This window comes from Saccopteryx bilineata, chromosome 3 (assembly GCF_036850765.1).
Source record: "Saccopteryx bilineata isolate mSacBil1 chromosome 3, mSacBil1_pri_phased_curated, whole genome shotgun sequence".
NCBI lineage: Eukaryota > Metazoa > Chordata > Mammalia > Chiroptera > Emballonuridae > Saccopteryx > Saccopteryx bilineata.
In genome coordinates, this window is record NC_089492.1 from 297,899,709 (window position 1) to 297,926,309 (window position 26,601).

The 26,601-nt window shown below is 39.4% G+C and overlaps 2 protein-coding genes and 1 pseudogene across 2 annotated transcripts in view; 2 read left to right on the forward strand and 1 right to left on the reverse strand.

The window, feature by feature from the left end:
• Window positions 1–26,601, forward strand: part of LOC136331912 (zinc finger protein 420-like) — a 320,698-nt gene that overhangs the window by 180,825 nt on the left and 113,272 nt on the right.
• The window catches only part of LOC136331895 (zinc finger protein 737-like), a 122,511-nt gene that overhangs the window by 31,061 nt on the left and 64,849 nt on the right, over window positions 1–26,601 (reverse strand). The window lies entirely within an intron of this gene.
• On the forward strand, window positions 25,110–26,549 carry LOC136331913 (transcription initiation factor TFIID subunit 9-like; annotated as a pseudogene).

Below are 26,601 nucleotides of genomic sequence, written 5' to 3' on the forward strand. Positions count from 1 at the left end.
AGGAGCACCGACAGGAAAGGAGAGCGGCCACGTGGCAAAGCAAAGGCTGAGGAGGCACACCCAGGGTCCAGAAACCAGGATGGCAAGCCAGGCACCCCCAAGAACAGAGACCCAGCGGTCATGAGCAGGGCTTCCCCCAAACCACACCCAGGAAAGTAAGCAGGGTCTGGTGTTGGTCCCACAGAACGGTCCAGGGGGAACCTTGCCTGTCAGAGGGTTGCTGCCTCTCCCTAAGTTCTCTGAGGGGATATGCCATGCATAGGGGTGAAAATGTAGCCAAAAGGAACTCAGAGATCCGGGGTCCCAAATAGGATGTTTAAACAGCACAAAGAGGTTTGATTGCCTAGTTGCCTTTTTCTGAGACGGCACAGGGGAAATTTCTCTCTGGTCTCTCTGCTTCTAACCGGCTGGACTACCAGTTTCTGGATGTGGAATTGAGGTGTTTCTTCTTTCTCTTGACTGCTAGGATGCTCTGTTCAGTTCACCCCTAGAAAGAGTGCAGAACTGCTTGGCATTAGTGCTGAGGACTACCTGCACATCTCATTGCATTTCATTTTCCTGCCTTCATTTTAGAATCACCCAGAATTCTTCACTTATAAATACAGTTCAATACCATACACCTCTGTAAGACACCTTAAATCTTTTTCAAAAGAAGACAGACAGCCCTGGCCAGATAGCTCGGTTGGTTGGAGTGTTGTCCTGAAGTGCAGAGGCTACTGGTTCAATCCCTGGTCAGGGCACATACAGGAATAGTCTCTTTGTTTCTCCCTGCCTCTCTCTCTAAAGAAGAAGAAGGAAAAGAGGAAGGAGGAGGAGAAGGAGAAGGAGAAGGAGAAGAATGAATAGATAATGAGTTATTCTAGAAAGAAGAAAACAGTAAATATCATTTATATTTTTATTGGGGCATAAGTCCTATTCAACAAAGTGCACAGATCTAAGGTATTAAGTGTGATAATAGACTCCTCTCAGAAGCAGGACAATATTTATCCTCACATATTAGTTTTGCTGTTTTGAATTTCATATAAATGGAATTACACAGATGTGCTCTTTCCTGTCTGCTGTTTTGCTCAGCATGTCTGTGAGATTCACCCACGTCATACTGTCGATCAGCAGTCCTTTTCTCTTCACTGTTGTGGTGGCTGTGTTAAGTTTCTCACTATTATACATTCCAGTGCTATGAACTTTCTTGTGCATAACTCCTGGTGAGCATAAACATGTGTTTCTTTGGAGCATATTCCTAGGAGTGAGTTTGCTGGAGCCATTGCTAGAATCTGCAGAGAATTCCAAAGTTGGTGGCTCCACTTTGCACTTCCACCAGCAATGACTGAGAGTTCTGATTGCTTTCCTTTCTTGTCAACACTTGATGTTAGCCATCCAGATTAAATTTTTTTTCTTGAAATGGAAAAAAAAATTTTAGCTTGAAGTTCTGTATGCATTTTCCTTTGTTTTCTTTCTCTGTGCTATTGAGGAGTATGGCACGTGGACTGGAGACATTGGTGTCACTGGTAAAAAGAGAGCTTGTTAGAGCTGTGGAAACACAGGCCCCATCCCAGAAGTCCTGAGTGAGAATCAGCATTTTTAGAAAGTGCAGTTCACTGTTGTCCACGTCAGAATTGAAGAAGTACTTAAACTTCCACCTTGTGACGTTTCCACCTGACAAATATGATATACACAACTGATCATGAGTGATACACATACAACACTGAGAAATCCACATGCCTATGTTGATACCTTAATTCTACTGATAAATTTTAGAGACAGAGAGAGAAAAGACATAAACTTTCTGTTGCACTTATTTATTATATATTAGTTGATTTCTTGTATGTGCCTTGACCAGGAATCAAACCTGCCACATTGGTAAATCAGGAGAATGCTCTATCCATCTGATCTTCCAGGTCACAGTGATGCCTTAATTTTAAAATTCATCTTCTTGTAAAGTCAAGTCTGCGTAGTGCATTTTTGGATATGTGCATTGTCATTACTCAGTGTTAAAAAATAAGTTAGAGAATATTTCTGTGTGAAAGATTAAAAAACAAAGGACGACAAAAAAATTTTTGAGAAAGAGCATTGTCACCTACCCAAGTAGTGGCACAGTAGATAAGGCACACTGGCCTGGGACACAGGTATTAGATTGAAAGCCCCGAGGTCACTGACTTCAAACTAGGGTCCCTGGCTTCACAGTGGGGTTATACTTGTTAACCCATGGGTGCTGGCAGGAGCCCAAAGATGGCTGACTTAAGCAACGGGTCACTGGCTCACCTAGAGCCACCTGGTAAAGAGCAGAAAGCAGTGAATGAACAACTAAAAGCCCCACATCTTCAGTTGATGTTTCTCATCTCTGTCAAATCAGTTTGTGTGACCCTCTTCTTTTTTTTTTTTTTTTTTTTTTTTTTTTCATTTTTCTGAAGCTGGAAACGGGGAGAGACAGTCAGACAGACTCCCGCATGCGCCCGACCGGGATCCACCCGGCACGCCCACCAGGGGCGATGCTCTGCCCATCCTGGGCGTCGCCATATTGCGACCAGAGCCACTCTAGTGCCTGAGGCAGAGGCCACAGAGCCATCCCCAGCGCCCGGGCCATCTCTGCTCCAATGGAGCCTTGGCTGCGGGAGGGGAAGAGAGAGACAGAGAGGAAAGCGCGGCGGAGGGGTGGAGAAGCAAATGGGCGCTTCTCCTGTGTGCCCTGGCCGGGAATCAAACCCGGGTCCTCCACACGCTAGGCTGACGCTCTACCGCTGAGCCAACCAGCCAGGGCTTGTGTGACCCTCTTCTTACACACACTCAGAAAAAATATATATTGCTGGGCAAAATGATCTTACTGGATCATTTTCTCTTAGAACAAGACCACTTCTAACCCTGTTTTCATGTTGGATGGCATCATGAACTGACACTATGGACCTCTGTTAATGTGTCTTTCCTTCCAGAAACCATTGACCTTCAAGGATGTGGCTGTAGATTTCGCTCGGGAAGAGTGGGAAAGCCTGAACCCAGCTCAGCGGAAACTGTACACAGATGTGATGTTGGAGAACTGCAGGAACCTGGTCTCCCTGGGTGAGGATGACTTCCTTCCTGAGTTTATTCTCTACCTGTGGGTTTTTGTTTTCTTCATTAGTGGGAACATCACGTGGGAGCTTCTGCCTTGCAGGGTAGATTTCAGAGTTCTGCCATCAGGGACCAAATATGGGGGTTTGGTTTGGTGGTGTAGAAACAAAGGTTTCATGATGCACATTAATTAGAAATCAGTGTATGAAAACTTACATGTTTCTAGAACAATTATGGTGTTATCAAAAAACACGTATTTTGGGAAGTTATTTTCTAGAACATTGTAATATTGTACCATGTCTTCTCACCTGGGCACAAAATGAATTAGGAATTGGAGCTGTGAAGGAAAATGACATATCCTTCCACCCAGGTAGGTGGGAAGAGGAAGCAGATGAGGCAGGTAAGAGACCTAAAGGTCATGGAGGAGGCCAGACCTTACAGTGTGGTTGGGAAGCTGCTGCAGTGGAAAGGGCTGTGAGAAGCCCAAGTGTACTCTGGTTGCTGTCATAGAGGAACAGCTGCTCTCCAGTATGTCCTGTGTTCCCACATCCTCTCAGGACTCTGCTTTTGCTCCAGTGACCTCCATCATCACATCAGCAGTGGGGGCTAAGTTTTCCCCTTGGACTGAGAGCTGCCATGATGATGTCCCTTCCATAGCTTTGGGGACCACAGAAAACCTGTGCACGTACCAGAGGAATTACATGATAAGCTGTTTTTTCTCATTTGGAGTGTTTTTTGTTTTGTTTTGTTTTGTTTTGTTTTGTTTTGTGAGAGACACATAGACACGGACAGAGAGACAGGAAGCGAGAGAGATAAGAAGCATCACTTTTGCCTGACCAGGCGGTGGCGCAATGGATAGAGCGTTGGACTGGGATGCAGAGGACCCAGGTTCGAGACCCTGAGGTCGCCAGCTTGAGCGCGGGCTCATCTGGTTTGAGCAAGAGCCCACCAGCTTGAACCCAAGGTCACTGGCTCCAGCAAGGGGTTACTCAGTCTGCTGAAGGCCCACAGTCAAAGCATGTATAAGAAAGCAATCAATGAACAACTAAGGTGTTGCAAGGTGCAATGAAAAACTAATGATTGATGCTTCTCATCTCTCTCAGTTCCTGTCTGTCTGTCCCTGTCTGTCCCTCTCTCTGACTCACTCTCTGTCTCTGTAAAAAATTTAAAAAAAAAAGAAGCATCAGTTTTTTTGTTGTGTCACTGTAGTTGTCTTTGATTGCTTTCTTTTATGTGCCTTAGTCAAGAGCTACATCACAGGGAGTAATCCCTATCTCACGCCAGTGACCATGGGGTCCTGTCTTTGACCTTATGCTCAAGCCAGCAATCCTGTACTCAAGCTGGTGAGCCCATGCTCAAGCCGGCAACCTTGGTGTTTTGAAAGTGGGTTTTCTATGTCCTCATTTCACATCTATCCACTATGCCATTGTGTAGTCAGGCCAGATTTATCATTTCTAATCCTATGGACATTTCCCACAAGACCTTACAGAGTGTAGACTAAATGATTTCATCAAAACACAAATCATCTCACCAAAGTGTGAGCATGTATTTCTGTTTTAATTTCAAATATTCTTTTGCTTAATATGAATTTTTGTTACAGAATTCTGGTCTGGACCCTAGCACTTTGTCTCAGTGGGAGAGCGTCAGCTTGGCATACACATGTCCTGGGATGGATTCCACTCAGGGCGTACAGGGGAAGTGACCATCTGCTTCTTCACTCTTCACTCCTCTCTCTCTTCTTCTCCCTCTTTCACTCTCTTTCTCATTCCCTTCTAAAGCCATCTCTTGTTTGGTTCCAGTGTATTAATCTTGCCTGATGAAGACGGCTCTGTGGTGTCTCCACCTCCAGCACTAAAAATAGCTGAGTTGTGACCGTGGCCCCAGTTGGATAAAACAACAGCTCCAGATGGGGTTTCATGTGCATCACATCGAGGTGCATGCACGAGTCTATCTTTCCTTCTTTAACTTGAAAGAAAAGAAAAATATATTTCCAGTCGTATTTTTTAATTGTCTGCATTAGAGTAATTTCATGTCTCTGTGTATCTCATGGAGTCCTTCAATAGTTACTGCCATAGGCGACCTTAGAGTGTTTTGCCCAGGAGATGGAAAAGTGTCCACTGTACCTGTTTTCATCACCGTCATTCTGTAATTTTTTCTTGTGCACTTGAGAGCTGCTGGGGCTGTGTCCTTTTCTGTTTTTACTTTTTGATGAGATTTATGTCATATTTGTGCTTTTGGCTTCACAAGTGCTGGTACAACATGCAGAATCGTTCTCCTTTGGTAAGAAGTGGGATGCAGCATTATTGGGCAATTAATATTTAGGAAGTGCTTTGTTCCTTAATTCAAGTTTATTTCAGGCAAAATCAATGATGAGATTTTTCATTTGTTTTCTTAGCATGTGTCTTTTTATGGTGTGCTTAATCTGAAATGTTTAAAGATTCCATTAGTCTGTCCATATTTCAGAACTTTGTAATACTTTTTTTCTTTGGAAATGAAGGTTATTTTTTTTAGGTAGGTTACAGCCTACACATTTTTGTAAGAGTAGCTGAAATACATAAACCAGAAAAATTTCTCATGTCACTTAAATATATTTATTACAATTATACTTGATAGTTATTTTTTAATGATTTATTCTGCTTTATAATGTCATGATGAAAAATTATTGCTGTTTGAGGGTATATTCACTTATAAATTATAGTTAATAAAGGATTTTGATCACTGAAACTTATACAGTATATAACTTTAAAAATTTTAAAGATCAGTTTTTGTTCTTGATTTGCTTTTTATTTTTCATTCAGTATTATTTTGAACTAGTTTCAAGTGTACAGGATAGTGGTTACACTTTAACATACTTTATAAAATCTGAAAGTGTTCCCCATTATATTTCCGGGACCCAGCATAGTTAATACAGTATTATTTACTATAGGTCCCCATGCTGCACTTTACATCCCATGACCGCTCTGTAGCTACCACTGTGTTCTTCTCAAGTGCTTCTACTTTCGGCCCCAGCCTTCCACGTTACCTGCCCTCTGACAGCAGTCACTCTGTTCACTGAACCTGTGACTCTCTTTCTGGTTATTTGTTTATATTGTTCTTTAGATTCCAAATATAATTGACGTTGAATGGTACATGTGTTTCTTTGACAGTCTTATTTCACTTAGCACAATACCTTCTATGTATATGTATCCATGCTTCTGCAAATGCTATGGTTTCATTCTTTCTTATCCTTTTATTTCTTAACATTTATATTCATTTTTTATATTCTTTCTTCATTTTACAATAACCCTGATTTTTTGTTTGTTTGTTTTAAGATGACTTTCCCACCCCCATTAATAGAGCAAGGGAGAGAGATGAAAATGATCAACTCGTAGTTGAGACACTTTAGTTTTTCAGTCACTACTTCTTATATGTGCCTTGACTTGGGGTCTTTAGTTGGGGCAGTGACACCGTGCTCAAGCCAGCAAACTTTGAATTAATCTAGTGACCATAGAATCATGACGATCCCATGCTCAAGCTCGCGACCTTGATATTATTGTTTTATTTTTAATTAATTTATTTATTTTAGTGACAGAGAGAGAGGGACAATCAGAAAGAGAGTGATAAGAGAAACATCGCCTGACCAGGCAGTGGCGCAGTGGATACAGCGTCAGACTGAGATGCGAAGGACCCAGGTTCGAGACCCCGAGGTTGCCAGCTTGAGTGGGTGGGGCCTCATCTGGTTTTAGCAAAGCTCATCAGCTTGGACCCAAGGTCACTGGCTCAAGCAGTGATTTACTCAGTTTGCTGAAGGCCCGCGGTCAAGGCACGTATGAGAAAGCAGTAAATGAACAACTAAGGTGTTGCAACAAAAAACTGATGATTGATGCTTCTCATCTCTTTGTTCCTGTCTGTCTATCCCTATCTGTCCCTCACTCTGACTCTCTTTCTGTCTCTGAAGAAAAGAAAAAAAGAAAGAAAAACATCAACTCATTAGTGGGGCTCCTTAGTTGTTCATTGATTGCTTTCTTATATGTGTCTTGACAGGGAGCTCCACCTGAGCCACTGACTCCTTGCTCCAGCCATTGAACTTGGGCTACAAGCCAGCGACCTTGGGGTCCTATCTATGCCAGTGACCTACTGGGCATAGATAATCCTAAGCTAGTGACCCCACAGATAAACTAGTATATCTGCACTTTAGCCAGGGACCTTGGGATTTTGAATTGGTTCCTCAACATCTCAGCCAACAATTGTGCCACCACCTGCTAAAGCCTGTTGTCCTTGCTCTTAAGCTTTTGAGCCTGCACTCAAGGCAACTGAGGTCATGCTCAGGCCAGAGACCTCAGGGATTGAGACCTGGAACCTCAGCATCCCAGGCTGACACTGTATTCACTGAACCACCAGTTTAAGGTGTTTCTGTTTTTGATACCTGTCTTCAGTACTGCAGTCTGTGTGCTTGAACCGTTACTTTTTTTTTTTAATTTTATTTATTTATTTATTTTTTACAGAGACAGAGAGTGAGTCAGAGAGAGGGATAGACAGGGACAGACAGACAGGAACTGAGAGAGATGAGAAGCATCAATCATTAGTTTTTTCATTGCGCGTTGCAACACCTTAGTTGTTCATTGATTGTTTTCTCATATGTGCCTTGACCGCAGGCCTTCAGCAGACCGAGTAACCCCTTGCTGGAGCCAGTGACCTTGGGTTCAAGCTGCTGGGCTTTTGCTCAAACCAGATGAACCCGCGCTCAAGCTGGCGACCTCGGTCGGGGTCTCGAACCTGGGCCCTCTGCATCCCAGTCCAACACTCTATCCGCTGTGCCACCACCTTGTCAGGCAAAACATTACTTTTTTTAAAAATGGCCTTTACAGTACATTCACCATGTACTGCCGTTCTCTTGGCACTCTGTCATGCAAAACAGAAATGATCTTTCAGGAAGCAGCTATGCAACCAATTCATTGAACATACAGCACTGTCATTTCTGTGTTTCTTAAGTTGAAACTGGTATTTGGAAATGTTCTTACCATATTTCCCTTGTGCACTTTGGTTTTTCAGAAGCTATTGTTAGTATGAGATGTAAGTTTTTATTTCTCTCTGATGTGACATTTTGATTATTACCTTTCTTGGTGTTACCTTGAACTTTTTTTTTTTTAATACCTAAAGTTTTATTAATTTTAATAGGGTGACATCAATAAATCAGGGTACATATATTCAAAGTAAACATGTCCAGCTTGTCATTCAATTATGTTGCATACCTATCACCCAAAGTCAGATTGTCCTCTGTCATCTTCTATCTAGTTTTCTTTGTGCCCCTCCCCCTCTCCCTCCTTCCCTCCCCCCCCATAACTACCACACTCTTGTCCATGTCTCTTAGTCTACCTTGAACTCTTAATCCGCCTTTCGTGTACTTAAAATGTAGTTTTGTCAATACTTGCTGATATATTCATTTACCTTGTGTCATAACTGTCATGTTTTGTATCTTTCAGCTATGCCATCTGAAGACAAGCAGACCTTGTTACAAAATCCAGGCATAGAAGATTTATTCTCTAAAACAATACTGGTAAGATATGGAAGGTGTGGTTTTGATCATGTAAATGTAATGAAAACCTGCCGTAATTTTTTTGTTGTTATTTATATACAGCGGTACTTTGACACATGAGTTTAATTTGTTTAATGATCAATCTTGTGACTCAGTTTTTGTCAAATCGAATTCCCCATTTAAATTAATGAGAATGAAATTAATCTATTCTGGCCTCCAAAAACCACAAGAATTTCTTGATTTACGTATATTCTTTAATTTTTTTTAGTTTTTATTTTGTTGTACTTTTCTGAAGTGAGAAGTAGGGAGGCAGAGACAGACTCCCTTTTGTGCCCGACCAGGATCCACCTGGCATGCCCACCAGGGGGCGATGCTCTGCCCAACTGGGGCCTTGCGCCACTGTGGTCAGAGCCATTCTAGCACCTGAGGCGAAGGCCATGGAGCCATCCTCAGCGCCCGGGCCAATTTTGCTACAATGGAGCCTTGACTGTGGAAGGGGAAGAGATGGAAAAGAGAGAGAGAAGGGTGGAGATGAAGATAGCTGCTTCTCTTGTGTGCCTTGACCGGGAATTGAACCCAGGACTTCCACATGCCAGGCCAATGCTCTACCACTGATCCAACCAGCCAGGGCCACGTATATGCTTTTAAATAAGAAATTGTTCTTTATTAATAACAAATACATATACACACACACACACACACAAACACACACACATAATAAACAAGAATGTAAAGATATAAGCTGGTTCATGAAATGTATTGACCTTCAAGGTCAGGCAAAGATGCTGGCGGAGGGGAAGGAGACTGTCGTAGGTGATTTTCACTTCATGCTATTGCTTAACATAGCTTACTCTCTACACACTAAACACTACATTTAATTGCAAAATTTAACTTACATCTATGTATGATATGAAGCTGTATTTCTAAATTTAATTGCTATTTTCTAACTTTGCTTAATTATTATCAATTTCTTCACTGACTTTTGGCTTTTTGCCACACTTTCCACACTTTCACGTAGCTGCCGTTTCAACAAAAACCTTTCCATGAAAGTTTGTTTCTTTCTCCCTTCTAGAACATTCAGCAGGCCATTTAGTGAAGGGTGGCAAAAACTTAAAATTCAAATATCCGCTCGTGACTTAAAACAAAAAATTCCACGAGTGACTGCTCATCTCTCAACTTGCTTTAAATTGCTTTAAAGTGTTCGTATGTCAAGATACCACTGTATTTAGAGAAAGTGGTATGAGGAAAGAGAGAAGACAGTGACAATAAGAAATATTGATCTTTTCCAGTATGTCCCTGACCAGGGATTGAGCCTGCAACCTTTGCATAGTGAGATGACAGTGAAACCAATGGAAGGTATTGGCCATGGTGGGACAATTAATATTATTAATTGTTTAAGTGTTTATTCTTCTGTGGCCTGTTAACCACTCAGTTGGTTAGAGCATTGTTCTGAAACAACAACACTGAATTTTATCACTTATAAGGACACATAGGATAAGCAGCCAATGAATGGACAACATATTGGAGCAACAGTGAATGCTTCCCTTCTCACTCCTCTTTCCCAGCCTCTCTCTGTCTCTCTGAAAATAAAAAAGAAGTTGAGTCCCGCCTGGATAGCTCAGTTTGTTGTAGAATTGTCCTGGAGCAGATTGCTGGTGTGATTCCCCAAAGTTCATACAAGAGCACATCAATGTTTTCTATCTCTTCCTACCTTTCTTAATAAAGAAAAAACAACTTATTGCATTGATTTTATCAAAAGAGAGGAGGAGAAAAAGGTGGAGAGAGACAGGAACATCTATCTGCTCCTGTATGTGGCCTGACTGGGAATCCAGGCAGCAACTTCTGTGCTTCAGGATGCTTCTCCAACCTATTGAGCTATCTGGCCAGAGGGGAACTATTATTTGTGGTTAACTTGTTTTTTTCTAAATAGGTAAAAAATATTATACATTTGTGCAACTCCCTCTTTCAATCAGCTACATTGTCATCAGTTAGTTTCTAAAAATGCAAATTGGCTCTGGTTCATTTCCTCAGTGTTTGAATGGCCAAGAGTGTGGATGTCGAGGGTTCAATTCTGGGTCATGGCCTACAGGAAAAGTAACCATCTTCTTTACCTGTCCCCCTCTTGCTTCTCTCTCTCTCTCTCTCTACCCCTCGCACACCCATGAGTGGATTGGTCGAGTGAGCTGCCCACAGGAACTGAGAACGGCTCTGTGGTCTCCAGGCAGTAAAAAAACGGCTCCATTGCTGAGCCTTGGAGCAGTGGTCCCACATGATCAGAATATTAACCGTTTGTGTGCCATGACTGCGGGCCTTCAGCAGGCTGAGTAACCCCCTGCTCAAGCCAGTGACCTTGGTCCAAGCTAGTGAGCTTTTTGCTCAAGCCAGATGAGCCCGCGCTCAAGCTGGCAACCGCGGGGGTCTTGAACCTGGGTCCTTCTGCATACCAGTCCGACACTCTATCCACGGCACTACCACCTAGTCAGGCTTGGAGCCAATTTTGTACAGTAAACATGATTTAACAGGTATTACACTGTAGTTGTTTGGGAATAAATGTAAATGTTAAATGAATTAGACCTTTCGGTAAAAGCATATCTATCTTTGATGATTACCAGAGTATACATAATGAAGACAGAAGTTATCAATGCAGTGAACATTGGAGAACCTTTAAAAAAAATCAATTTGTAATCAGAATGAAAAAACTCCATTTCCCAAGAACCTTATGAACATGGAAACGTGTCTGACCAGATGTTACATTCTAATATTCATCAGCTTATTCATGTTCTGGAGATAACAAACGAACAAAGTAAATGTGTCAACCCCCTTAAACAATCAACACATCATATGAAGAAAAGAATATTCATACTGAGGAGGAAGCTTACACTTATACTTTATGTACTAGAGCTTTCAGTGAAATATTCAATGTGAATATATTTAAGAAAGACAATAGTATAGAAAAGCTTTATAAATATGAAAAATCTGGTAAGACATTTAATTGGCATTTGTGTCTTAGTTTACATGAGAAAAATATTCACATCAAAGGGAGTCCTCACACATGCAAACAGTGTGGCAAATCCTTTAGCCATTCCTCAACTCTTTTTAACTATTAGAAAATTCATACTGGAGAGAGAGCTCATAAATATTCAGAATGTAGCAAATCCTTTACCCAGAAATCAAAGCTTAATATACATCAAAGTATTCTCACGGGAGAAAAACTGTATAAATGCAAAGAACGTAACACAGCCTTTAGCTTTTCAGCTCTTACTATACAGCAAGAAACTCACACAAAAGAGAAACCATACAAATGTACAGAATGTGGCAAAGCCTTTAGGCATTCCTCAACATTTACTTACCATCAGAAAATTCATACTGGAGAGAGATCTTTTAAATGTTTAGAATGTGGCAAAACATTTATCTGTAAATCACACCTTATTCAAAATCAAAGAATTCATACAGGTGAGAGACAATACAATTGCAGGCAATGTAGGAAAGTTTTTAATCGTTCCTCAGTTCTTACTGTACATAAAAGAACTCACACAGGAGAAAAATCATATAAATGTAGAGAATGTGGCAAAGCTTTTAAAGATTCCTGCACTCTTAATGTATATCCAAGAACTCACATAGGAAAGAAACCATACAAAAGCAGATAATGTGGCAAAGGTTTTAATCTACTCTCAGGTCTTACTGTACATCAGAGAATTCATACGAGAGAGAGGTCTCACAAATGTTTAGATTGTGGCAAAGCCTTTAACTGTTCTTCATCTCTTACTGTACATCAAAGAACTCACACAGGAGAGAAGCCACACAAATGCAGACAATGTGGCTAAGCTTTTACTCAACTCTCAGGTCTTTTTTGTTGTTTGTTTGTTTGTTTGTTTTTTGTATTTTTCTGAAGCTGGAAACGGGGAGAGACAGACAGACTCCCGCGTGCGCCCGACCGGGATCCACCCGGCACGTTCACCAGGGGCGACGCTCTGCCCACCAGGGGGCGATGCTCTGCCCTGCCGCTCCGAGGCGTCGCTCTGTCACGACCAGAGCCACTCTAGCACCTGGGGCAGAGGCCAAGGAGCCATCCTCAGTGCCCGGGCCATCTTTGCTCCAATGGAGCCTTGGCTGTGGGAGGGGAAGAGAGAGACAGAGAGGAAGGAGAGGGAAAGGGGTGGAGAAGCAGATGGGCACTTCTCCTATGTGCCCTGGCCGGGAATCGAACCCAGGACTTCTGCACACCAGGCCGATGCTCTACCACTGAGCCAACCGGCCAGGGCGAACTCTCAGGTCTTACTATACATAAAGCAATTCACACAAGAGAGAAACTATACAAATGCTGTCAATATGGCAAAGCTTTCACTCAAATCTCAGGTCTTACTATGCATCAAGCAGCTCACACAAAAGAGAAACCATACAAATGTAGTTAATGTGGTAAAGCTTTTACTCACCCTTCCACTCTTATGAGAGAAAGGTCTCACAAATGTTTAGATTGTGGCAAAGCCTTTAACTGTTCTTCATCTCTTACTTTACATCAAAGAATTCACACAAGAGAGAAACCATATAAATGCAGAGAATGTCCCATGGAATACACTTCCATATTTTGATCTTGTTGCCTCCTGGATTATCAAGGGGCATAAGCGACCCTTACATCTTATAGGCTTTGAGTCTCAAAATTATTGTTCCTTTTTTCAAAGGATCAACAACAATGGCTCTGGGAAACTTCCACTAAATGGCAAATCACTCTTGCAAATCAATGGACAACTTTATACTGAAACTGTCAACTTAAAATCAGCTCAAAGTCTAGAATTATATGCCATTATCATGGCTTTTCAGCATTTTCCATATTCCTCCTTTAATCTATATACAGACAGCAACAATTTACTTATGGTGTTTCCACTATAAAGACTGCTGTCTTAGGGACAAATGCTGATGAACTATTTCAGCAGTTCCTCCTTCTTCAAAGACTTGTATGTCAACATAGAGCTCCATGTTTCACAGGACATACTCGAGCTCACTCCATGCTCCCTGGAACTTTAGCACAAGGAACTGCCCCCCACCCTTTTTCTTTTCTTCTTTTTTTTTTTTTTTTTTTTTTTTTTTTTTGTATTTTTCTGAATTGTTCTATTATTGGATTTCCTAAACTGGTTAAACTGAAAATGCTCCTGCATATAGAGCAAAATCATTTACTGTATTTTGTCATTCTTACAATCTTTAAAGTTAAGGTATTATTAAAGTGTACCCAGCAAATATTTTAAGGTCAATTAAAAAAAATTAGGGGGGTAGTCATATTCTGGAACTTCTATGGGTCTACCATATCATGCTTTTTACTTAAAATTTTTTTTTAATTTCTTTTCAATGCTGATGAACAGGAGACACCAAATCTTTTTCACCTGCAAACTACTACCTTCTTTATTTGATCCAGCTAATAACACTGTTTTGTCTTTTTCCAAATAGCTCCAGATATATAAAAAAGATTTATATAGGCGGATGGGGATCCTCAAACCCCTCAGCGAGATCTTCTGAGCATGGCTTTTAAGATACCTAGAGGCAGAAAAAGCCCAATAGAGATCAGGGGAACTACCAGCTTTTAGGATACGCCCTTAAAGGCTCCAACGTTCCAAAAGGGTCTCATAGGATGCCATCTGGGTCCTGCTTCAATAGTGGACGGGAAGGTTCATTGAGCTAAAGCCTGCCAGACTTACATGCCTCTGCTGTGAGGAAACAGGGACACTGAAAGGTAGGCTTCCCCCTCGCTCCTCTAAGGGAGGGTTTAGTCTCGTCCAGTCCTGCTTCAGCCACCTATGACCTACCCTTGCCCAGAATGCTGGGGTTTACCACTGAAGGCTGAAGGGGCCCAGGGCCGTCAGCCCCATCTATGACACTGTGGACGAGCCTAGGGTATTTATTCCAAGAAGCAGGTAAACTGATCTCATTTGCTCAAGGGCCACTTAACTATGTCTTGCCTGACATAGTTAAGAAACTCCATATCCACACATGCTGAAGATGGCTTTTCCAGTCTACCTGAATCATTACCAGCTAGAAGCAGCGGTCATTGGGACATGGACGTGAGCTGCAAAGTATAGAATTGTGACAACAATTCCAGTGCCAGACAGACTTTTCCTGGATGTGGACTTTTCCTGGACTCCTGCTCCTTGTGACAGCTCCTAACAGACTGAACTGGGGTTGGGATGCATTTTTCAGGGATTTGGCATGGTGTTAGGGCCAACTTGGACTTGGTGAACATATTAAGGACACTTTTATGGATTCTTGTTGTATTGGTCAAGAGTTTGCTTAAAGGCTTTAATCACTGTAAAAAAAATTAGAAGACTAGATAAAGAAGATATGGCACATATACACCATGGTATACTATTCAGCCATAAGAAATGATGACATAGGATCACTTACAACAAAATGATAACATTATATGGAGTGAAATAATTAAATCATAAAAAAAGAACTGCAGGATTCCATACATTGGTGGGACATAAAAATGAGACTAAGAGATATGGACAAGAGTGTGGTAGTTACAGGGGGTGGGGGAGGGAAGGAAGAAGAGGGGGCGGGGGAGGGGGAGGGGCACAAAGAAAACTAGATAGAAGGTGACGGAAGACAATCTCTCTTTGGGTGATGGGTTTGCAACAGAATTGAATGACAAGATAACCTGGACATGTTTTCTTTGAATATATGTACCCTGATTTATTGATGTCACCCCATTAAAATAAAAATTTACTTATAAATGGAAAAAAGATTAAAAAAAATGCAGAGAATGTGACAAAGCCTTTAGGTCTTTCTCTGATCTTACTATATATCAAAAAACTCACACAGGAAAGAAACCATACAAATGTTGAGAATGTGGCAAAGCCTTTAGTCATTCCTCAAATCTTACTGAGCATTAGAAAATTCATACTGGAGAGAGGTCTCATAAATGGTTACAATGTGGCAAAACCTTTATCCAAAAATCAAACCTTACTGTACAGCAAAGAATTCACATTGGAGAGAAACCATAGAAATATAGAGAATGTGGCCAAGCCTTTAGAACTTCATCAAGTCTTATTAAACATCAAAGGGTTCACATTGGAGAGAAGCTCTATCAATGCCCAGAATGTGGCACAGCCTTTAATTTCTCCTCACACCTTTCTCAACATCAGAGGACTCATACTGGAGAGAAGAGTTACTAACAATGTGGAAAAGCCTTTTGCCTGTCCTGAAACATCACTCATTTTAAACCTCATTCTGAACAGAAACCGTACATTTATAGGAATTGTATTAAGGGTTTTTTAAAATTCATTTTAGAGAGGAGAAAGAGAGACAGAGAGAGAGAGAGGAGAGAGAGACAGGGGGGAGGAGCTGGAAGCATCAACTTCCATATGTGCCTTGACCAGGCAAGCCCAGGGTTTCGACCCGGCAACCTCAGCATTTCCAGGTCGACGCTTTATCCACTGCGCCACCACAGGTTAGGCCAAGGTTTTTGCTTGGCAGGGGAATCTTTTTTTTATATATATAATTTTATTTTTTTAATGGGGTGACATCAATAAATCAGGATACATATATTCAAAGATAACAAGTCCAGGTTATCTTGTCGTTCAATTATGTTGCATACCCACCACCCAAAGTCAGATTGTCCTCTGTCACCTTCTATCTTGTTTTCTTTGTGCCCCTCCCCACCCCCTTTCCCTCTCGCATTCCCCCCTCCCCCCCGTAACCACCACACTCTTATCAATGTCTCTTAGTTTCACTATTACGTCCCACCTACGTATGGAATAATACAGTTCCTGGTTTTTTCTGATTTACTTATTTCGCTTCGTATCATGTTATCAAGATCCCACCATTTTGCTGTAAATGTTCCAATGTCATCATTTCTTATGGCTGAGTAGTATTCCATAGTGTATATGTTTGGCAGGGGAATCTTAGTAAACATTCAAGAATTCCTTATCAAGAGAAGCCTAACAAATTTGCAGGTTGTGGCAAATCCTGAAATGACTGCTTTCACCTTCCTAAACAAGAAAATACATACCAGAGAGGCACCTTGCAAATGTGAAGTATGTGGCAAAGACTTTCTTTAATAAAAACTTGGTGCACATCACAGAATTCATGATGGAGAGAAACAGTAAATATGTCAGTAACTTGACAAAATATTTACCTTTTGTTAAAACCTCTAAGCATCAAAACATTAAGCCTTAAAAGGTAATTTATGTTCCAAAGTCTTTGTCCTAATTTTTGTCTTAGTCAACATGTGCTAAGACTGGATAGAAGAATAACAGACATAAAGAACATGAAAAAGCACTACATGGTATGCAAGCCTTACTTGACACCCCTATGAGCAATAGAATTTATCCCACCTCATGGTTTTCACCATGTTTCACCCTTAGCTGTGTTCTTTGTGTAACTTACCAAATAGTTTCTTTTTATACTTTATTATTAACAACCTAAAGTTAACTTTAGAACGCTGAAGAGTTTGCAGATGGATCCTATTATATGCTTGTGCTGTGGGTCCTGCTTCTCTCTTTTGGCATTGTCCCGTGGCCTCCACAGGTAGACTCAGGCAGGTTGTGCTATTCCTCCAGGGCCTCTGAGTTAATCATGTGTTTGTTTTTATCTGCCTTGTGGTCTCTTCTGTAACTGCTGCTCACCCTCCAGTATCACAGTGCTCTGCTTCACAAATTGTAGTAATTGAAAATAATTCACTCTAGTATAATTAGGAAGTTCTTTTTAACTGCTGAGCCTATGTGTATTATTTTATATCTTTTTTTATTTGAGTCAACGTAAAAAATTTCCATGGTTTCATACACAAAAATGCATTACGTACATGAGTAACCTGAAGATGTAATGTAGGAGTGAGAGGACTGAGAAATAAAGAAATGTGTGTGCATGTCTTCATTAGGGTAGGAAAATATGCATCAACATAGGTAATTCAACAAAGCTGATAAAGTTACTCGATAGGTAGCAATCTCACATATTTCTAATGTGAATGATTTTCTATATATTGCATTTCTGTATACTTAACTTTTTCTCCAAAATAACCAATCTTGGTTATAGAAACTCACTATGCAGTTATCTCTTTTATTTTAATAAAGAACCCACTATAGTTATTTCTTTTTTTATGGTCATGAAATGTTACATATATAATGTAGTGGAATAATCCATTGCATGGCTCTGGATGGGAACACTGCCAACAAAAAAAGAATGTTTTGCCAAGAGAATTTTTTGTGACTCAAAGGCGGGGCACGGAAAGAAGTCTATATGACTGAAGGCAGTTGCTGGGCTTTTTTCTCAGTAACACATTCTCATAAGATTTCTGTACCTTCCAAGGTTATCCCTTGAGATAAAGAGAGGAATGTTGTGGGAACCATAGAAGCAATAGCAACTAATGCCTTTTGATATTATATTGTTATTAAGCTATCATGCAGATGTATTCCATGTATCCTTAAGTAAAGGTTATGCTTGATGCTATGCCAATTTCTAAGTAAACAAGCTTTTTGAAATCTTGTGAATAAAAATAGGACAGCACAAACTCAGCACCATTTTCCTGAGCGAGCGGTGGTCCTTTGCTAGTTAATGATGATTTCATCTGTTGATCTCTCTCTGTGCCCCCGACTCACAACAATATTTGGCGCCCAAAGTGGGGCCTTAATAAGAGATTAGGAACAGGCGGAACACCGAAAGGGTAAGTTGGACGCACTGTGTATACGAACTTTTGGGAAAACTACCAAAGTCATGAGGAATTCCCATTTATTATTAGATGACTATGTACAAGTTTTAAAATCCTTCTCAAGAAGATAAGGGATTCAAATAAAAGACAAGGTTTTGTTACGTCTTTTAAATCTTATTCAGAAACACTGTTATTGGTATACTCCTGAACAACATAATCAATTGAATTTGAATGTTTGGCAAGAAGTAGGAAAATCTTTACGCCATGCTCATCAGCACAAAGATCCGCTTGATGCTAAAATGTGGGCTGCTTATAATCTTATTGCTACAGCCCTTGGCCTTTTGCAATGAGATAGAGATTGTGTTAAAGTATTGAGTGAGGTTATTTATAATGAGTCTGAAGAATTTGATTCAGCACAGAATGAACAGAATAATGATTTGGATAATACTGTCTCTGCTTCTGAAGTTACTGATAATGTTGATGTAATTCAGCCGTCCACAGGCTTTCATCTCTCTTTCTTAAAAAATGAGGGAACCCCTATGGATGATGTTGCCTGTCTAAAACATTTATTAAATAAATTACAAAATGCCTGACCGGTGGTGTCGCAGTGGATAAAGCATCGACCTGGAAACGCTGAGTTCGCTGGTTCAAAACCCTGGGCTTGCCCGGTCAAGGCACATATGGGAGTTGATGCTTCCTGCTCCTCCCTCCCCCTTCTCTCTCTCTTTCTCTCTCATTCTCTCTTCTCTCTAAAAATTAATTTAAAAATTAAAAAAAATTACAATTTACACTGGAACAACAGTAGATTGGAAATCAGCATACTGCTTATCCTGTTCAAAAGCAAGATATATGTGAGCCTACGGCTCCTCCCATTCAAGGTCAATAGGTAATTGGTACTAGCAGAGGAAGGATTTTTCAATTCCCTGAAATCTGTGAAATGCAACAGGTGCTTGTGCGTCATGATGATTTAGAATCTAATTCTAGTAATTTTTCTGCATCTATTTTTCCAATTATTCAACAGCCTTTTCCTCCTAATGATCTTGAGGGAGGCATAATGTTCAATTCGACCAAATTGAATTTATTTTCTTAAAGCTATTCAAACAATCTGTTGCTATGCATGGACCTCAGTCCCCATACATTCAAGGCCTTATCTCTTCCCATTATAATGATCATTGAATGATTCCTTTGGATTGGGATTTACTTGCTAGTATGGTTTTAGAACCGGGACAATATTTACAATTCAAATCTTGGTGGAGAGAGGAGGCTCCTCAAATATCTTGCATGAATGCCAGAAATAATCCCCTGGGAGCTACTTTTGAAGTGCTCATCAGCATTGGCGCTTATGCAACTGTGGGACAACACACTGGTTATACTGATGCTGTTATAACTCAGATTAGATCGCTTGTCTTAAAGCCTGGATGCAAATCACTGGAGTTGAACACAAGGAAGAAAAAAGTTTGCAGCTTTACATCAGTTGTTAAAATTCAATTAGAATTAGGACATATAGAAGAATCATGAAGTCCTTAGAATTCTCTAGTCTTTGTAATAATAAAATAAATAAATACTGAGTTTCTTTGGTGTTTTGCTATGGTCCTTTGAGCTATCATTTTGTTCTTTTTTTTTTTTTAATTGTATTTTTCTGAAGCTGGAAACGGGGAGAGACAGTCAGACAGACTCCCACATGCACCCGACCGGGATCCACCCGGCACGCCCACCAGGGGGCGACACTCTGCCCCTCCAGGGCGTCACTTTGCTGCGACCAGAGCCACTCTAGCGCCTGGGGCAGAGGCCAAGGAGCCATCCCCAGCACCCAGGCCATCTTTGCTCCAATGGAGCCTTGCTGCGGGAGCGGAAGAGACAGAGAGGAAGGAGAGCGAGAGGGGTGGAGAAGCAGATGGGCGCTTCTCCTGTGTGCCCTGGCTGGAAATCGAACCCGGGACCTCTGCACACCAGGCCGACGCTCTACCATACCACTGAGCCAACCGGCCAGGGCCCATTTTATTCCTTTCTTATTCTTTGCCTGGAAACTGAGTCGGGGGACATGTGTTGGATCTGACTATAGAAAATATCCCAGCAGCTGCCAAGAGAATTTTCTTGGGGAAATTTTGTTTAGTCTCATCCATTGTCTATCCCTTTGTCAGAAAATGCCCAGATTAAAATCAGGCAGGCATCTTTCTAGTCTCACTGTGCTCTGAAATCCCGGGTTTCTCTTTGGTTTGTCTAGTCTGGTTTGTCTGATTCTAATTTCTGTTTAGTTTGGTTTTGTTTTTGTTTTTTTGATGTCTAAAATGTGATTTTTAAGGCCTGAATTAAATGTTTACATGCAAAGATTAAAAAATGCCGGCTTTTATATTGAAAAAGTTTCATCCATATATTTTTGCTTTAAAATTAGAAATTATAAGGAGCACTCATGTAAATTTAAGTAATAGAATACGGATCCTTAAGACTTGCTAATTTGATTAATACATTGTAAGGTATATTCAAAATTTGAAATCAAATAAGAATTTAATTATTAGGATTAAAGTTATATGTTATACTTGTATTTCTGTGTTGAAAATTGTCGTTTGTAAAATATGCTCAAATTAGTAAAAGTAAGGAATTAAGTAAAATTAAGTCATTTTAAGAAATTATCTCAAGCTGCTTCAGACAGTTGGATGCTTGTAAGGCAACATCCTGAAAAAGGAGGCACTTGAGGAAAGCGGGAATTTAGTTCCTCTGATGCCCTATAATAGACTTAACTATACAAAAGATTTTTAGATATAGAAGCTAATGCATCTGTTATTACTAGCAACATTAGTTTTATTTTTAGCCCACTTAGGCAGTAGTCACTAAGCTGCATGGCTTAGGCAAAGTCCCTAACAAAGCTCTAAGATATTTTTTACAATAGGAAAATAACAAGGGTCATTTGACCTCTGATAAAAGAAAACATTTATCTTATAAATAATTAAAAGAGCAACTTTTTTATTTATTTATTCATTTTAGAGGGGAGAGGGAGAGACAGAGAGAGAGAGAGAGAAGAGGGGAGGAACTGGAAGCATCAACTCCCATATGTGCCTTGACCAGGCAAGCCCAGGGTATCGAACCAGCAACCTCAGCATTTCCAGGTTGACGCTTTATCCACTGCACCACCACAGGTCAGGCTAAAGCAACTTTTAAAATTACAGTCTAAACTTTCTGACAAGGAGTTTTTTATACTCACTATGACCAAATTTCTGTCAAAGCTCTTAAAGAGTTAAAAATGGCTTGCTCCCAGTATACAACTAACTGTCTTTATTTGCAGGAACTGCTATCCTCCTTCATGGACTCTGAATGTTTTATTTCAAAAAATTTAGAAATGTTAGCTCGGGCTGTTCTTTCAAAAGTGAAAGTTACAATTTATGACTTAGTAGGAGAATCAGGCTTGTATTCAAGCTAATCAAAATGCTAATGCTAACCCTCTTATTAATATTACACAAAATGGACTTTTTAGATGGACAGTTTGCTAATTTACAACAGCAATGTAGGCAAAATGTAGGGATGAGGATTTGCTCTTATCTCCAGAGATACGGGAGACCAGTAGATACCTTACAGAAGATTGAAGCCTTGGCAGAAGTCAGAAATAGAAAAAAGGGAGATTTGACAATTAAATAAATTTACCTAGGAGGCAAAAAATGTTTTAATTAAGAATCAGACTTTAAGAAACATCTTTGACTTTGTTTCTAGCAATGCTAGCTGTTGTGTCTATAAGCAGAACTAACTATTCTTACTAAATTTATATTACTTCCATAAGCAATATTGAATAGCCCGACACTGTATCATTATGTAAATCAACATTTAGAAAAAAAACTCATCAGAAATATCCTCAATCTTTAATTATCCATTATATGACATATTAATAGCTTGTAAAAAACATGCTGAACTTTCAGTCATCCTTAAAAATGCTTCTGAAACTTTAAATCAGTATAGTTTAATTATAGCCGAAGACAAAATTCAAAGATCCTGTCCTATTAACATTGTTACTGATTCAAAATATGTAGAACGTAGAGTTGAACTTATAGAAACTGTTTATATTTCAAATGTAGTTCTAGATTGCACAAATTGTTTCAAGAGTTACAACTTTTATTGTAAAAACAAAATTCGCCTGTCGATATAACTCACATTCATTCTCATACAGCTTTACCAGGATCGATGTCTACTACAAATAATAAAGTTAATCAATTACTCATTGGATCAATAGAAATAGCTACTAAGTTTCATGCAAAGACTCATACAAATAGAAAAGGTTTAATGCAAAAATTTAAAATGACCAGGCAACAAGCTCAGAATATTGTTAGAAACTGTCCTCAGTATAGTATTATGAATGCTCCTCCATTACTGAGAGGAATAAATCCTAGAGGAAAACATAGAAATAACCTGTAGCAAATAGATATTGCTCATATTTCTTCTTTTATAAAACTGTCTTATGTACAGTTCTATTAATATTTATTCTTCCTTTCGATAGGCCACACCTTTGCCTAGAGAAAAGGCTGATTGTGTCATTCAACATCTTATTGAAGCTTTTAATGTTATAGGCATTCCTAAAGCAATTAAAACTGACAATAGTCTTGCCTATACATCTGCTAAATTTCAATAATTCTTAGCATTCTAGAATATTAAACATACTACTAGAATTCCATATAATCCACAAGGACTAGCGATTATTGAACGCAGTAATTGCACTCTGAAAAATGTTACTTAAACAAAGGGGAGAGAAAAGGAAGATTATCCCCTAGAATTATGTTACACAAAGCTTTATTTACTTTAAATTTCTTAAATACAGAAGAAGATAATTTGACTGCTGCAGACACTGGACAAAAAAATAACAGTTCTAAGATTAATCAACCTATACATTATAAAAGTGAGTTGGATCAATAGGTACCTAGTGTAGTGCAACATTGGGGAAGAGGTTTTGCTTGTGTCATTGCAGAATCTGGTGAAGTCCTTTGGAGTCCTGCTCACAGAATTAAACTAACAACATGAATAAGAACAATAGATTCTTTCATATCTGCCCATTGCTGAGATGGAAGAAATGAATTTCAAAAGAAGAATCTTAAAGGTGCTGCTGCTTGGTATTGAAAAGGCTAAAATACCAAGTTGGGGTCAACTTAAGAAACTGACCTTTAATGATAAAAAAAAATGCTACAAGCTACTAGAAAAAAAGAAAATGCTACTAACCTGTTTTTAGCAATAATTGCTTTGGTAACAATTTGGTAAGTAGAGCTGCAAATTTTAGTTATAAGGCATATGTCCCAAATCCTCCATTAAGTAGAGCTATTCATTAGGAAAATAGTGCTTTTCTATTTTTGTTAATGACTCTACTTGGCTTCCAGGACCTTTTAATAATAGAGGTCCCTTAGCACCTTCAGAAGAAGGCATGAAATTAGAAAATTATACAACAGGAGTTGAGGAATTACCTATATGTATAGGACATGAGCCACATTGTTTAAACATAGAAGCTCAAGCTTGGCTCTCTATTGTCAAAGATAACAGTAAAGGAGATAAAAAAAACATGTTTGTTACAAGGATATAGATTTAAAAGTAATGCATCTGTACATAAAACGTCATAGATTAAAGCCATCATAGCTCCGCCCAAGTTAAAGGGCAGGGTGCTGATTTAAGGTGGCATAAGAACAATGGTTTAATTATAGCTGGTGGTCAAGGTAATCATACTATCATAGAGCATAGAGGAGGGATGTCACCTCAAGCTCCTCATATAAAATTTGGTCCTATACAATATCATTTGTAGAAAGTAGCCACGGCACTTAAACATATGTCAGTGTAGAGAGGAAAAATCTGGAGAAACTATCCTCCTAATCATATTATGTTAATCTTTATGAAAAATGAAACAACACATTTCATATCTGCTTGTGTTAGATTTCCTTATATGTTTATTATAGGTGAAACCAAATAGACAGCTGAAAATTATTCAATAACTTGCAATAAGTGTGCTTTTTATACATGTATTCATTCTTCTATTTTTTTAAATAAAAATAGTCAAAGTCTTTACATTTTAAGAAACCGAACAGGAGTCTGGATTCAAGTACAGATGCATCGAATGTGGCAGGGTTCTCCTTCTATGATGCTGTTATAACATCTTATTAAGTCCTGGAAGTGAACCATGAGACTGGTTGGACAATTGGCGGTACCATTATAGGACAAATAGCTGTAACCACAGCGGCTGCTGTATCTGGAGTTGCATTACATCAAAGTATTCAGACTGTGAACTTTCTACAAAAATGGAATAAAAATTCTGAACAACCATGGACTTCTCAATAACATATAAATAATATTAATACTAACATTAATGATTTAGAACAGACTATGATTATGTAAAAGATCAAACTGTTAGCCTGCAAAGACAAATTAAGCTAAGATGTGATTAGAATGTAACTACTTCTTGTGTTACCCCTATTCCTTAAAATCATACATATTTCCCTTAGGAAAATGTTAAAAAGCATTTGTTAAATCATGATAATATGACTAAAGAAATCATTAAATTACAAAGACATATTCATGAAGCTTTTCAAAAAAAAATAGAAATTCTAACATGTCAATCTATATTGAAGGGATTAATGGATAACTTGTCACAATTAAATCTTATTGAATATATTAAAGGATTTTGGAGGTCCACTGTGGGATTTTTTATAAAAGTATTAATTCTATGTTTTCTTTTATATAGTCTGTCAACAAATCAAAACGAAAAATAAGGGATGAACGACAGAAGGCCGTTTTCTATTGTGCTTCATAACATTCAGCATAAACAAAAAAGGAGAAATGTAGTGGAATACTCCATTGCATGGCCTTAGATGGGAATACAGCCAACAAGAAAAGAATGTTTTGCCAAGAGAATTGTTTTGTGACTCGAAGGTGAAGTCACTGAAACAGGTCTATGTGATGGAAGGCAGTTGCTGGGCTTTTTACTCAGTAAAACATTCTCATAAGATTTCAGGACCCCTGTGCAGAGGTTTCCAGAGCCATCGCCTTGAGGACCATGTTGCTTCCGAATATTCTGATCACCGGTACACCAGGGGTTGGAGAAACCACACTAGGCAAAGAACTTGCATCAAAATCAGGACTGAAATACATTAAAGTGTGTGATTTAGCTCGAGAAGTCTGATCACTGGATATCATGGAGTCTGGCAAGATGGCTTCTCCCAAGAGCATGCCGAAAGGTGCACAGATGATGGCACAAATCCTGAAGGATATGGGGATTACAGAATATGAGCCAAGAGTTATAAATCAGATGTTGGAGTTTGCCTTTTGATATGTGACCACAATTCTAGATGATGCAAAAATTTATTCAAGCCATGCTAAGAAAGCTACTGTCGATGCAGATGATGTGTGATTGGCAATCCGGTGTCGTGCTGACCAGTCTTTTACCACTCCTCCCCCAAGAGATTTTTTATTAGATATTGCACGCCAAAGAAATCAAACCCCTTTGCCGTTGATCAAGCCATATTCAGACCCTAGATTGCCACCTGATAGATATTGCTTGACTGCTCCAAACTATAGACTTAAGTCTTTACAAAAAAAGGCACCTGCCTGACCTGTGGTGGCGCAGTGGATAAAGCGTCGACCTGGAAATGCTGAGGTTGCCGGTTCAAAACCCTGGGCTTGCCTGGTCAAGGCACATATGGGAGTTGATGCTTCCTGCTCCTTCCCCTTCTCTCTCTCTGTCTCTCTCTTCTCTCCCTCTCTCTCTCCTTTCTAAAATGAATAAATAAATAAATAAAATTATAAAAAAAAAAAAAACAAAAAAAACAAAAAAAGGCACCTACTTCAGCAGGAAGAATAACAGTTCCATGATTAAGTGTTAGTTCAGTTACTAGCAGACCAAGTACTCCTACACTTGGCACACCAACCCCACAAACCATGTCAGTTTCAACTAAAGTAGGGACTCCAATGTCCCTCACAGGGCAAAGGTTTACAGTACAGATGCCCACTTCACAGTCCCCAGCTGTAAAAGCATCAATTTCTGCAACATCAACAGTTCAGAATGTTCTGATTAATCTGTCGTTAATTGGGCCCAAAAACATTCTCATTACCACTAATATGGTGTCATCACAAAAGACTGTCAATGAATCATCAAGTGTGCTGAAAAGAAAACGTGAAGATGACGATGACGATGATGAAGATGACTATGATAACTTGTAATCTAGCCTGATCCGTGTAACATGTACACTTGATCTTGTCTCCACTACACTGAGATTAAACATGCATACTGGTTGTTTTCAAGTTGTGTTTTAGAAAACTTAAATAATACTCAATGAGTCAATACAGGTACCATAGTTTTTCATTGAGATTTTGTATTTTCTTTAATAGAATTCATAATGATTTTCATTGGCCTTTAAGTGTAAGAAATAAAATTGTCATTCATAAAAAAAAAAAAAAA